We start from the raw sequence: 14,142 nt of genomic DNA on the forward strand, positions 1-14,142 counted from the left end.
GCATCGCGTCTACCCGTCTTTTAAATACCTCCAGGGATGGTGATTCCACCAATTCCCCAGGCAGAAGAAATTAGAGCCGGAAGTGTTCAAGACCAGGCTGGATGGGGCTTTGAGCAACCCAGTTCAGTGAGAGGTGTTTCTGCCCATGGCAGGGGGGCTGGAACTTGATGATCTTTAAGGTCCCTTCCAACTGAAACCATTCTATGAAAATAACTGAGCCAGTCTTGGTGAGCCCAGCTCCAAAGTTTTGGTAGCTTCTGTGTTGGTGGAATGGAGCAATTTATACAGCAGGGGTGTCTCAAATAGTGCAGCTGATAAAAGTGTTTTGTGGAGGTGGGGAGGGAGATGCACAGAGGGACTGAGCGGGATAAGGAGGAATGAGTAAGTGTAGAGGCTGCACATGGGTAAAATGGACCAAGTATTTCCCAAGCCTGAGGCTTAAAAGACCTCCATGAACGCAAATACAAATCCAGTGAAGTGTGTGGAAACCCCGTTGGGACAGAGCCAAGAATGAGGGTAGTGAGAATGTTACTGTCATAAACTGCAAGGAGGTAGAGGAGGGGGAAACCAAAGGACCTGAAATCCCCAAGTCTGAGCTGTGCAAGGAGGGGGGGCAGCATCCCCGGCCAGGTGGGGCTCGGGGAGAAGGGCCAGGGCTGGAAAACCGGGTGGTGACTTGGAATTTGTGCTGGAGAGGGCAGGGGAGGGTGGCCAGGGGGATTTGCCATAGTTTGAGAGAGCTGACAGCAAGTTCTCAACTGTTTTTTTTAATAGGCTGCTGTCTTGTCTTAAAAAAGTGAAATATTTTTATAATATAAAAATAGATAAATAGAATATAAAAATAATGTTACTATAGAAATAAAATGTAATAAATACTGTTTTAGCAAAATCTGTTTTAGCAGAGTGCAGTAGGTGGCACCAGAGCCCTTTCCCACGCTGTCTTGGCTGTTCAGAGGGAATTTCATTCCAAAGGTGAGGACTGAGCTCACTGAGAAATACAATAACCCAACTGCTCCTGCAGGTGAGGATTTTGGTTTTCCCTCTTCCTGGGGAAAACGAATCAAGGGAGTTTTCAGGTTTTTAACGTAGGATTCTTCAGATGCTATAATATCAGATTATTTTTCTTCAGTTTTCCTTTAGGCAACTTGGTATTGGAAAAGAATTTTTAATTAATCTTTTGTAGCAAAATGCTACAAAAAAATTTTTTTTTTTTTGTAAAAAACATTTTTGTGCCAAACCATCAGTTTTTAGCAGTTAATGCTATTCGTGTTCTGCTACAAAGTCTTGATTTTCACTTGTGCAATACATTTGAGAGCCGGAGAGGGACTCTTTGTCAGGAAGTGTAGTGACGGGACAAGGGGTAGTGGTTTTAAATTGGAAGAGGGGAGATTTAGATTAGATATCAGGAAGAAATTCTTTACTGTGAGGGTGGTGAGACACTGGAACAGGTTGCCCAGGGAAGCTGTGGATGCCCCATCCCTGGAAATGTTTAAGGCCAGGCTGGATGGGGCTTTGAGCAACCTGGTCTGGTGGAGGTGTCCCTGCCCATGGCAGGGGGGTTAGAACTCAATGATCTCTAAGGTCCCTTCCAACTCTAACCATTCTGTGATTCTGTGGTTACCCAATCATGCAATATATCGTGCACCTTCCAGTACCTAATTACTTCTCCCATTTAGTTCACTTGAGGGATGTGTGTGCATCTGATGCCATTGAAAATGTAGACCACTGACACTCAGAAACTAGTTAAAAAAAAAATAAAATGCTGGAAAGTGTTGGAGATTTTCTTTTGTTTAAAAAAAACCCAATTACTGTGAGGGCATTTTTTAAAAAATAAAAATATTTGAGCTTTGCAAATTTTGCCCCTTTACCAAACTTATCCCACAGCCACTCATTAAAAATGGAAGGATTGATTTTTCTTTGCAGCTTCGAAAACCTTCGAGCTGCCCCAGGGAGGGGTGCGGTGTCCTGCGCTGCCCCTGTGCCATGGTTAGAGCCCATGGAGTTGATTTCTCTGCCCGACGTCTGACCCGCAGCTTTCAACCGCTGAGCTAAATGAAAATAAGCTTTAAAAGTTAATACTGGATAGTAATTGTTTGAATTCTCATGCAAGAAGGATGGAAAGCGGGTGAGTTTTGTAATATGATGGAAGTGTTGAAAGAAGGCAGACAGTCTCCCGTTCTGTGACGCGGGAGCAATACATCCATCGTTAACTTTGGTGTTGGAATTGGGGCTCTTTGAATCTCTTTGTGGGTGCATGTGATGAAACCTGGAAACTCTCGTTTTCCTTTCAGTGGCGCAGGGCTGGGCAGACGCTGGGGGAAAAGGAAGGCCGGTGGAAGAGGAAGGCTGCTGTGGATGGTGAAGGTCAAGAACCGACTGCTACGAGTTGGCATCTCTCTGCTGTCACCCATGGGTCCATGTCAGGTGAGGAACATGGGCAGATCCTGAACGTGCAAGGTAGTTTGTGTGCAGCTCAGGTGGAGACTGCAGCAGGGGTTGTCCCTGCCTGGCATTTGATTTTTGCACCTTGCAGATAATTAAAAGTCCTCGTTGCAGTCACGTGTGAGGTGCAGGAACCTGCCCTGGCCCTTGGGATGTGCAGGAGGTGCTGAGGGGCTGTGTCTGTGACAAGGAGGGATGGTTGCCCTGGTCGGAGCTTTGTGAGGGTGCCAGCACGGCAGTGACAGCCCTTGGACATCATTCATTGCCCCATCAAGGACTCGGCATGTCAGTCAGTGAGAAGGCGTGTGTATCAAGCTGACAGCTCGGAATTGTTTCTTCACCAATTACCATGCCAAAGCCTTCATAGCGTAATGAAATATGCCTCCTACCTATCGCTTCATCTTCATCAAACGGACCGGGTGTTCTTCATTTGTTGTGACTGGGAGAACTTCAGTAGCATCAGAAAAATAAGCAAGTTTGTCTCTGGTGTAAAAGGATTGAAGGCATAAAGACAGGATGGCTGTTAAATATAGATGCCTCAGTCCAGATGAAAATGTACACGGAAAAGCCTTCACGGACAGGCTGAGCCCCCAGCTCTGTCTTCATTTGGGACCCACTGGGGGATGAGAAGTGTAGGAACTTTTCTTTTGCTAGACATCTTTATACTTAGTAAAGTATTCAGCCTTTCTTATAATTTATTCATTGTGGTCTAGCATAGTCTAAAATGTCAGACCTTCCCTCTCTGTCCTTTTACATACTCATTCTTTGATGCCTCTTAATTCATTATTTAAGCAGCCTGCATTCTGCTTTACAAAACGCCCTCCTCCCCGGTAACTTAATGTTCTCGGTTATTCGTGTATCTGTGTCAGCAGCTTTCCAGCCGGCGAGGGGCAGGGTGGGATGCTCCGGTCCCTCTCCCCTCGCTCCGCCGCGAGAGGAGCTGGGCAGCCAGAGCTGGAGCGCTACAGCTCCAGCAAAGCTCTGGAGTGCTCAAGTGATGCTCGACTCTGTGTTGCTTTAGAGCCCGGGAGCTCTTCTGAGTGAGGAAGTGGCTCGGTGGCACTTTAGGGAACGGGCCACCGTGTGTTTTGGTACCCATCCAGCCGAGGGAACCCCGCTCCTGCAGGGACCTGGAGTCCCAGCGCATCACATCCTGCAGCAGCGGCTGCGCTATTGCTGCTGGAAGCCGGGGGATTCCTCTGATGGAGACACACTTGGAGTACAAAGTATTCCCTGCCCTGCCATGAATCACAAAGTTGGATAACTGTCAACAGGAACCATTGCCGTCAAAAAATGCATCTGTACATTTTGAAGTCTGAGCGATGCTTTGATTTGAGCTCTTGCAAGGAATCCGTTTGCTCCCTGGGTACGGTGTTCGAATTGATGCCAAATGTGCCATTTCCCACCCCCCTCCAAGTTTTGTGTGTGATGTCTACATCTGGGGAAGATGTCATGCTTATTTGTAGCACTACTTTTCCCAATCAAAACTATCTACTTAGTTCAATACAGAATATTAAAACATTTCCTTTAAAAAAAAAAAAAAGTGCTAAGTAAATTAAGAGGAGCACAGATACTCCAAACCTCCTTCTAACGGCCTTGGTTGCAAAACTGCCCTAGATATTATCTATTTAGTGTTTTTAACGTTCCACCCAAAGAAAAACTTGGGAATATTTTACCTTATGCTTCAAAAAAACCGTTTCCAAATGGTGTGTAATAAATCAATCATTACTTACTTAGTAACCGTAATGTTTTCCTTTTGAGTCAGGAACTAGTGAGAAAGTCTAGGACTAAAAAACAAAATTGACAGCTTTCTGGTCATTTAATGTGAATTATATTTTATTGATCAGATCTGAAAGCGTTTGATATTAGCTTCGAGCAGTGACATCAGTTGGGGATGCTGTTGTCACTTGGAGCAGTAGTGGAGAGTACAGACCCCGTCTGCCTGGCAGGGGCTCGGGCTCAGCAGAAGGGGCTTCGCTGAGGGTATCTCAGATCCCACTGACTCAGTGCTCAGCTCGATTTTTTATTTTTTTTTTCCTTAAGTTTTACAAACACTTAACAATTTTGTTTATTTCTAAGGCTTTCTGGGTTTTGTCACCTCCTCATAAAGCAATGTTCACTTGTTACCGTATTTACTTTCTAACAACTCTCCAATATCATATTTACGCAGGCAATATTCTTCTGTTGGCAGATTACTTTTAATAGAGCAGTTTGTTCGTCTTTTTCACGAGGATGTGGGCATCACGATGCTGCAGCAGAGCACTGCTATACAGGAAAGGTTTCTCCTGAATGCAGTAATACAATGACTGGCTTATCAAACACTGTGCTTGGGACATTTACGTGAAGAAGGATAAAAAGGAATGTGGCTGCGGACCCTGTATAGATCCTTGTGCAAATCCCGCTGTGGGTGAAATCCTGCTGGACATTGACATCTTGGAAAGTAAGTACAGCATGTTCCTTGCAGCATTGTCATCCCCCAACATGTTTTTCCATCACTTTTTAAATTCCTGTCAGTAAAGTTCTTCATTTAAGTCTGTCTGTCTTTGTTTTTTTCCCCTCTTTATTAAGAAGAGATGCTCAGGGGCGAGGTGTCACCTGGGCCGGTGTCAATTTACCCCCAGTATATTCTGTCACTCGTCTCCTCTTGGGAGTTCACCAGACTCAAGCTGCTGCTTTTCGGTGGTTTGGTTTTTGGGGGGGTACACTTTGGATTTTTGCCATCGGTCGGAGCTGGAGGGTGGGGCTGGCACTGGCCACACAGAACTCCACAACTCGCCCCTCCTGAGACGTCAGTGGCACTAAGATTGTGTCCGAGGTGGAGGCTGATGTCATTTTACATGGTGACACTTCTCCTGGCAGCCACTCTCCCAGCCAGCACGTTGCAGAGAAAAGTTTTGGCAGGGCTGTTGCAGACAGCTCCATTTCATTTTGTTCTTTTTCACTATTAAATATTACCAGGAGCAGTTTCCAATGAATTAAAAGACTCCTCTCTACCGAGGAGTGGAGCTGCATTGTGCTCTGGGTGTGTTTCCTTATTTTTCTGTATCTCTGTTCATGCAGATTTCCTGAACCCCTGGAGTTTTTCTAGCTCCTCTCTACTATTTGACATTTATTCTTTTTGTGCTTTTCTAGCTCATTAACTTATAAAACATCAATGGTGATGCAGGTCTTTTGATCCTCCTAAAAATTAACCAGCTGTGCCTGTCTCTTAACCGGTTCTTGAGCCATGGCCGTACTCCCTCTGTCATGGATACTTCAGCTCATCAGAAGACCCTTGCCGGTGCCTTTGCCCAAGACCTTTCCAAAGATCATACTATTTATGTGTGAGTTGCCCTTATTTTGCAGATCAACTTGGGGAAAGGTGCAGTTTTCCTCTACAGAAATATATTGCCCACCGAGGCGTGTGTAACTTCTAGTGACCTCTCAAAATAATTAACTACTTTAAAAAAAGGTGGTCATGGCTGGGAAATGGATTTGTTTTGAGCATTCCTCAAAAAAGGGGGACACCAGATGTTAACGAGAAGGGATCTCTATGCTAGTGGCTCAGTTGCTCTCTCTGCAGAGCTTTTGGGTGAAGCCATCTGGCCCTGGTGATCTGCCCTTTCCCCTGTGCTGCCGGCTCAGGCGATGCTGCACCCTCCCTCCTGCCAGAAACACCTGGGCATCCCTGATGCCAAATCCAAGACTTGAATATCCTTATTTACAGGACTGCTTGATTACTGTCTGCGTTCCCAAATATTTTTTTCTTTCATTTTCTTTTTTTTTTTTTTTTTAGCGTGATCTCTTCCTATGGGAGGTAAATGACACCGCTGCAATGTACTGCAGCCCCTGAAACCTAATGGTCCAGGCAGAGTTTATCACTAAACTTTGGTCCCCAAGAGATAGGAGCTTTTCTCCCTGGAACGAGCCCTTCCAAAAGCCAACTCCGAGTTGCTAAGGAACAGCTTGTCACTCTGGCAGGGCTGTAATCGGTTGTATACAGGTAATTAGGAGTCGCTGCTGCTTTATTATTAACTGTTTGTTGATTTTTCAAAAATAATTTTCCTCTCTGTCCCCGGAGCCAAGCGTACAACGCTTCTGGTACCTCCGCATCAGTTATGCATTTTCTGTGTGATTTTTTTTCTTCCTTTGGAAACTTGGTTTCCAGAGGCTCTTCCTGGTGCTGTAGCCATGACCTAACCCTCCTTTGCTGAATAATTCCTACCGAGACAACACAGTTTCCCTGCTGTGTTTTCCACGCTGCCGTGTTTCAGCAAGGCAAATAAATCAGGCTGTCTCCCACCACCGGCCAGCCTTGTTGGCTCAATTTTGCCGTTCCATTTCTTGCTTTATTGAATAAGCATGTATTTATGTACCTCGTGTCCTTTTACTGCCTGCCCATTTTTTATTGAACTTCTCTATTGGCCGCACGGTTGAGTTTTCCTGACAGGAATTTGACAGGAATTTTGGATCTTAAAATGCTATTTCTTCCGACCAGCTGTCACTTCTGTCCTAACCTCGTCCCATGAGAGCTCTGTGCATCGCTTACGTGTCCAGCTCTGCCTGCCTGATCTAAGTGACCCCTCACCTTCTCCTCAGCTTTTAGTTTTAATACCTAAATCTCGCTGGTTTTCCTCCCCCTTCCCTTTAGTTAGGTGACCCTTGGTACTCTTCAAGAGCCAGCACCCACGCGAAACGAGTCCCTCACGGCCTTGTGCTTGAACTCCTCTTTGTGCTGGTCCCTTACGCAGGCTGTGCAGAGCCTGGGGACCAGCAGGGAGGATGCTACTGGGCTTAGATCTCTTCCTCGGTACTGGAAACACGGTCTCCAGCCACAGACCTGCAGGTTTGGTGTGACACCCACCAGCCTGCAATGGAGCCGTACAATGGAGCCCAGGGCAGCAAACTGCCAACAGCCCGTGGCTGGAGGGAGCCTCATGCTCCACTTTGCTGGAGCAAAAGCCCCTTTATAGCCCCTTCTGGTATCTAAAGGGGCTACAGGAAAGCTGGGGAGGGACTCTTTATGAGGGAGTGCGGTGATAGGATGAGGGCTAATGGTTTTAAACTGATATAGGGGAGATTTAGATTAGATATCAGGAAGAAATTCTTTACTGTGAGGGTGGTGAGACAGTGGAACAGGTTGCCCAGAGAAGCTGTGGCTGCCCCATCCCTGCGGGTGTTCAAGGCCAGGTTGGATGGGGCTTTGAGCAACCTGGTCTGGTGGGAGGTGTCCCTGCTCATGGCAGGGGGGTTGGAACTCGTTGATCTTTAAGGTCCCTTCCAACCCAAACTGTTCTGTGATAAACACCCAGCGTGGTGGAAGATGTGTGAGTGTTACCCCCGCAGTGGGGATCTGCTCTCGGCTGACGTTATCCCCCACCTCACCAGTTCAGACTTTAGGACTGGAGAGGAAGATTTTTCGGCAGATTCACGAGTTTGGGAACATGCCACTTGGTGGGATTTCCGCCCCCCCCCCCCAACTCCCGATGCCTCTCAGGAGAGGACTATGGGATGTAGGAAAGCAGAAAGCCTTTTCCCTAATGGCTCATATTGCTGCTTAGTGCCCGCCTGCCAAATTCGATGTCAGGAGATGCCAAGATCTATAGGGCTGAAAGTTGGCGTCTAATGAAGGAACGTCAGGATGCGAATGAGGTTTCTTGTCCTGCACAGCCGGACGCGGAGACGTTATTTATAGCTGCTCACTTGCACCATAAGCACCTGTAGAGACTTTATTCTTCAGCCTCTCAGTGGAATCACAAATGACAGAAAGAGCTGAAGATGTAATGACCCTTGAGGTAGGAGAAATTATTTACCAAACCGTAGATAAGGCGACTGTTATCTCCTGTACTGTGTTTAGGGCACCCAATCTATTGCAGATGTTACCATAGTCATGCTGTTTAATTTAAAACTGTCCTGCATTCCTTGTGTCTCAAATTCTTTTCTTGGGAAACTAAATCCTTTCATAACCTAAATGCAGCAGAGGAGATGAAAACGCCTGGTTCCTGGATGTGTATGGCCATTCCAAGGGAGCTTTATGTAATGGTTTTTTAAATAGAAATGCTTGCTCTGTTTTGTTTTTTTTTTTTTGGTCTGGTTCATCCTGGTTTTGTTGTTTGCCATATGTTTTCTGACATATGCTCCTTGTCTAGCAATAAAAAGCTACCAAGACTAAGAAGCCTTCGTTAATTTGTATCCGGCATAGTAAGAGCTCCTCTCATTTTACTGACTTGGCAAACTCCATGGTAAATACAATATAATATAATACAGGGATTATAAAGGAGTTCTTACCGTTGGTTTCCTGGAATAATTTTCTTTGTGCATGGGTCAAAAGGACAAGGATTAACAAAACTATTAGGTATTGGAGACGGTAGCCCCATCTCTTTGTCTTTAGGTTTTAAAGTCTGTCTCTTAAAAGGGCAGGTGATTCTGGAGAGAGACGACCTCCCGCTCGCTTGAATGGAACATGCTCTCTGCTCCCAAAAAACTCATTCACTGCGGACAAATCTCTCGCCACCAAACACCCAAGAGGTGTTGGTGGCGATTCCACTGGAATCGGGCAAGGGTCCCAGCCTCATCTATGTATGAGGAAACTGATTTATAATCGCAAGACACTATAGGATTGGTCACATTTTTTATACTTGCATTCAGCTGCGATGCCAAGCACCGAGTTGTGTGTGTCCCCCCAGTGTCAGCTTTATTATCCCTTACCAATCACGTGTGAACCCGAATTTTAGTTTTCTGTTTTCTGAGGCCAGGTTTTGGAGGCACTTAAAGGATGGCAGCTAGAGACAGCCCCAGGGATGAGTTTCACCCGCAGCTTTGTCAGTCCTCTGGTGAGACCCACGATACAAGAAGAGGAACCATTTACCTGCAGACCCCGAACTGTTCATCCTGCGACCTGGCAGCGCTTGTGCAAAGCGGGGTGTTTTCTATTAAACGATAGTGCGCAGTGATAATCAGTCACAGGCTGATGGAGTGGCAATCAAAGCTGTCAAGGAAAACGATCTACATGCAACGGCTTGATTATATTTGTCCTGAGATACTTTTATGCTAAAGGATTTTCAAGTTTTAATCAGTCTGCATTAACTGTGATGCTCTTGCAGTTGATCGTGGAAGGAAAGCAACTGTTGATTGTACTAAAAGCATTAAGCGACCTCTGCTAATTAAAAGATAATGTCAGTGCAAGTGAGTGGAGTGCCTGGGTCTTCAGCCTTTTAGACAGACATTAAATGAAAATCAAAGAGGTTGTAGGAAATAAATGTGGTAAAGGTAAGAGACTTGTTTGTGGAAATAGCAGGTCATGTTTCAGTAAAAGATATTTAATGCATTAATGATACCTAATATGCCATATAACTGGCAATTTGCTGAAAAGGAACGAGCTTCCTCCCCAGTTGCGAGACATCTTCACTTACTCTACCTTGACTGGAGCATTTCGCTTGGGAAAGCCTATGATAGAGTGAATCCAGCGTGTCTCTGTTGTCCATAAATAAACTAAATGCGTTTGCTCACAAATGCACGTCACCTTTTAAATGACCCAGACGTTCAGTGTTAAGTTCTGTGTTCGGTAATAATGTAGTCAGTGTCTACAAATGCAGTCTTACTTGCCTTTTTTCATTAATCTCGGTGTCTGGGAGAGAAAACAAAACAGGTGGAATAACTATGTGCAAGCACATCCCTTACTCCTTGGAGACTATAAATGGTAAACAGCCTCTTCTGCTTTCTATGTTTATAGAGATGCGGAATGAAACCCCTTTGAACAGAGAAGCAATGGCACACGTTCTGTATGGAATTGCCTGAAGATGCTGCAAACCATTGGCCTCCAAGGAGCCACGGTGGCCAGAGAGCTCTTGGAGGAGATGCCAAAGCAGTCAGTAAAGGTTTGGTATCATTTTTCAGGTTTGTGTCTCACTCTTTGCCTCCTTCCTCTGTGAGAAGAAGCGGAAAGACAGTTAAAATGACTTCTTCCACATGAAAAAAGATTTAAATCACATGTGGGAATATAGAGAGGAACGTAACGGTTCAGACTCTGGTGTTTGAGAATGAGCTTGGCTCCATGCATGAAGCAGAGGCTTCACAGGGGGGAGAAGGGAGGTCTCTGCTTCTCTTCAGGTTAAAATAAATGTTCTTGAAACCGAAGGTAATCTCTTCCCAGGCAGTTTGTAACTGAGCTTTACAGCTGCCAAACCGTATTTGATCACATTCAGCATCTCCAGCTGGGGGAGGCTGCAGGGTGAGGAGCAGCCATGTCACCGGGGTGTGAAGGCATCCGAGCCAGCCCTGCCCTCGGTCTCTGTCAGAGGCTCCCTCCAAAGTGTCTTTCTAGGCAGAAGATGATCCTTCTGCTGCCGTCCTGGAAGCTACAGGGCGAGGTGGGCTGAGTCTCCGTGGTGCTGCTGCTGATCTGGCCGGGAAAGCTGTGCTGGGATGAGCTCATGAGCTACAGACCCAGCTATTACCACTCCGTGCCTTTCATCCCATCCCACCGCGGGTAGGAGACCCCCTTCGCCGGCACGTGGCCCCTCGCTGACAATCACAGGGGGCAAGCCGGCTGTGGGGACGCCACCTTATGCATCGCCATATGATATGCACCTCGGACGAGGCGGCTCGTTAATTGTGTCTGACAAAGGCAGCCTGGGCCCATCAGCACCGACTATGTCAGGCTGCCCAGAGCAGGACTTTCACGCGGCTCCCCCCCTGGTCGGGCTGGAGAAAGCCGGAGGCACCCACTGGTTCCAGGGTGCCGGGGGGAAAGCACCCAGCACCCTGCCTGCACCCCACGAAGGCTCATTCCTACCGAGCAGCGTTTCTCTCGGTCAAAGAGAGCAACAAGATGAGGGGGAGGTTTCTCAAACAGGAAATAATGATTTTTCTCAGTGCCACCCATCCTTCTTACAAAAAAAATATTGTCTGTCTGAAGGGAAATCTAAAAGGTGAGGTTTTGACACAATTATTCCCTTTATAGAACCCCCCCCCCAGCCTTTTTGGCAGTAGAAAGTTACATCTACTTATGTGAAGCCCCAAGAACTTTCACTTTAAAAACTTTCAACTTTGGGAAAAAAACAAACAAACAAAAAAACCCAAAACTTTTCTCTTTACCCTGGGCACCGAATTTCGTGGAATCCACCCCTTTGTTGCACTGTGGTCAGAGGCCACTGCTGATGGGCACGTCTCTAGTTTCAGTGGTGCCTGATGCCTCATTTCTTTCTCTGGTGTTTTACAATAAGCTCTTATTTTCCGTGTGTTTTTTTTTTTAAGACCAATATATATACTTGAAGATATTTTAAAGAAGCTATTTAAAAGGTTATAAAAAAATAAAATAAATACTTGGCATCGAGATTCTTGGAGCGCATGATGAATATTTTAATAGTTAAAAATGGAGCCAGAGAGAAATGAAATGATTTAGTGCTCTAAATAAATCTCTTTGTGGGTTTTAATGTGCAAAAATGGACAACAATGGCTTTAAAGCCTCTCCACAAATACATCTCTGCCCCGGTATGCTTTGTGTCTGTTATATCCGCAGCCAGTAATGGTCTGTTATATCTTTTTAGATGCTGAGGGAAGGTATTACACCAGTTTTTCTCCTCTAGGACTTCGCGTAATAACCTTTAGGTTCTGAGCAGAGAGTTTAGACCTTTGGGAAGACAGTCGCGGTTGTAAAGCCCATCCTCAGCACCTTCGGTCTCAGAGTCTTTGTATCCTTTGTTGGAAAGTGGAAACCAGAGAGAGGAAAGTTTTGGGGAGGCTGGAAGGGGAAGGGAAATCTGGGAGGGGAACATTCCCACACAGAGTGACTCAGGCAGCAAAAAATTTTGAATATCTCTGTGTTCACACGACTTTCAATTGTCTTGTGACTGTCATAAGTTTCAGACAGAAATAGTTAATATTTGGTTGTGTTTCTGCTTAGCATTTCAAATTTTCTCTCTCTCTCTCACACACACACACATCCCCACGTAAGTGGAAAAAAGAAGCTTTTTGTGATATCAGCTATGGCAGAGGTGGAGCGCTGCTTGAGATGTTTCCCGTGTGACTGATCAACACGCTACCTAAGAAATCCTTTAATTTTTTTTTTTGTTAATTAATCAAATGTATTAGTGGCCATGAAACACATATCCCCGAGTTCCGTTTCTGTAAAATAATCTTTCACCTGAGCAAGAGTCCTTCAGTCCTGCCGGAAGGCTGCCTTTCTGGCAAATCTTCCTGCTAATCGAATCTTTTGTATTTTCTTCCTTGCTTTTATAGTAATTCCTGTTGCTAAATGTAGTGAATGCAGTTGCTAAAATGACGGTGCCAGTGTAAATTATTAAAATTACATAGAGTAATAAAAATGTGTCATGTATAAAAAGATACAGAACAAGGCAGTAGGACTCAAGCTTTTAAGTTACTTCAGAAAATTCTCTAGTATCTATGATATGGGCAAGCTATATATTATAGTTGGGTTTCTGTCTTTATGTGTTCTCTAAGGCAAAGTGTTTGGATGCCATACTTTCTAGGCTTCCAGCTTCCCTTGAAAAAAAATGAGATGGCAAGAGATCTGCTCACAGGTTTTTTGATAATTTTGGAAAGCATCTTGGGTTGGATGCTTAAAAACATAATGTCCAAAATCGTAAATTGCTTCTGAAAACGTACGTGGGATGTTTATAACAAAGAGCACTGAAAAGATTTAACTACATGAGGTACACTTTGTATCTAATCTATAAATTCATTAATTTAGTGCATAATGTCTGTTTTCTTTTTTGTTAAAACAGAGAAGTTATTGAGAATCAATGAAATAAATAGAGCCTTTGTCACCCACTGGCCCCTTGACCTCACAGTAATAAAAATAAACAGTTTGCATTTTCCCTTTCTTGTAGCTGGCACTCGGAGACTGGATATGGGAAGTGTTATGGAACGTTGGAAAGAGACACTGAGCAGCACAGATGTAAGGTCGGTGTTATACGAAAAAAAAGAGTACAGTGCATAATCTCAGCCCTCGATGGAGAAGATATGGTGAAATGTTGACTTTAATTGCCATGGGACACAGATTAGCAGATGGCCCCATGGATAGACTGCTCTCCATGTCTATAAATAGCATAAGTTAATTTATGCAAGATCTTTCTTTTCTTTCGTAGCTATCTCCCAATGTGTCAATAGCATTCTGGCGAGGAAGTACCCAGCACTGGAGCAGGAATCTAGGTCCTCTTTAAAGCCCTGGTGTCGTGTGATTACGTTACAGCAAAAAAGCACCTGATCAAGTAACTCATGATTGAAAAGACAGGCTGTGACAGCCCGAGCCGAATGCACCTTCCTTTCAAAAATAACTATCGCGTATCTGCAAGTCAGCTGGAATAATAGCTCGGAGAAGGGGGGAAGGCAGCGCGGCTCCGAACGGGGTCAGGGAGCTCCGTGCCTTTTCCCATCTCGGACCGGCTGAACGGCGTGTTTTGTTTTGCAGATCTCACCTGCCTTCAGCCACCAGCGCCCCACTGGTGGGTGAATTTCTTTGCTTGCAGACAAATCTCATTGCCACGACCTATCGCTTATGGCTGCTCTTTCCAGCCGGTTCCTGCAACCTTTGCTTGATTGCCTCCTTCCTCTCCCACCGCCAGTGTGTTCCGGTTTTGGGGCTGGTCCCAGTGAAGGCGCCGTGCTGGGGGATGTTTGCCTAGTTTAGGGCAACCACGTTAACCTAACGCTCCTGTCCAGCAGCTGGATGCTCAGCAGGACCAGCTCCTGCCCTCTGCC

The sequence above is a fragment of the Numenius arquata genome, chromosome 8 (genome assembly GCF_964106895.1).
Source record: "Numenius arquata chromosome 8, bNumArq3.hap1.1, whole genome shotgun sequence".
NCBI classification, from domain to species: domain Eukaryota; kingdom Metazoa; phylum Chordata; class Aves; order Charadriiformes; family Scolopacidae; genus Numenius; species Numenius arquata.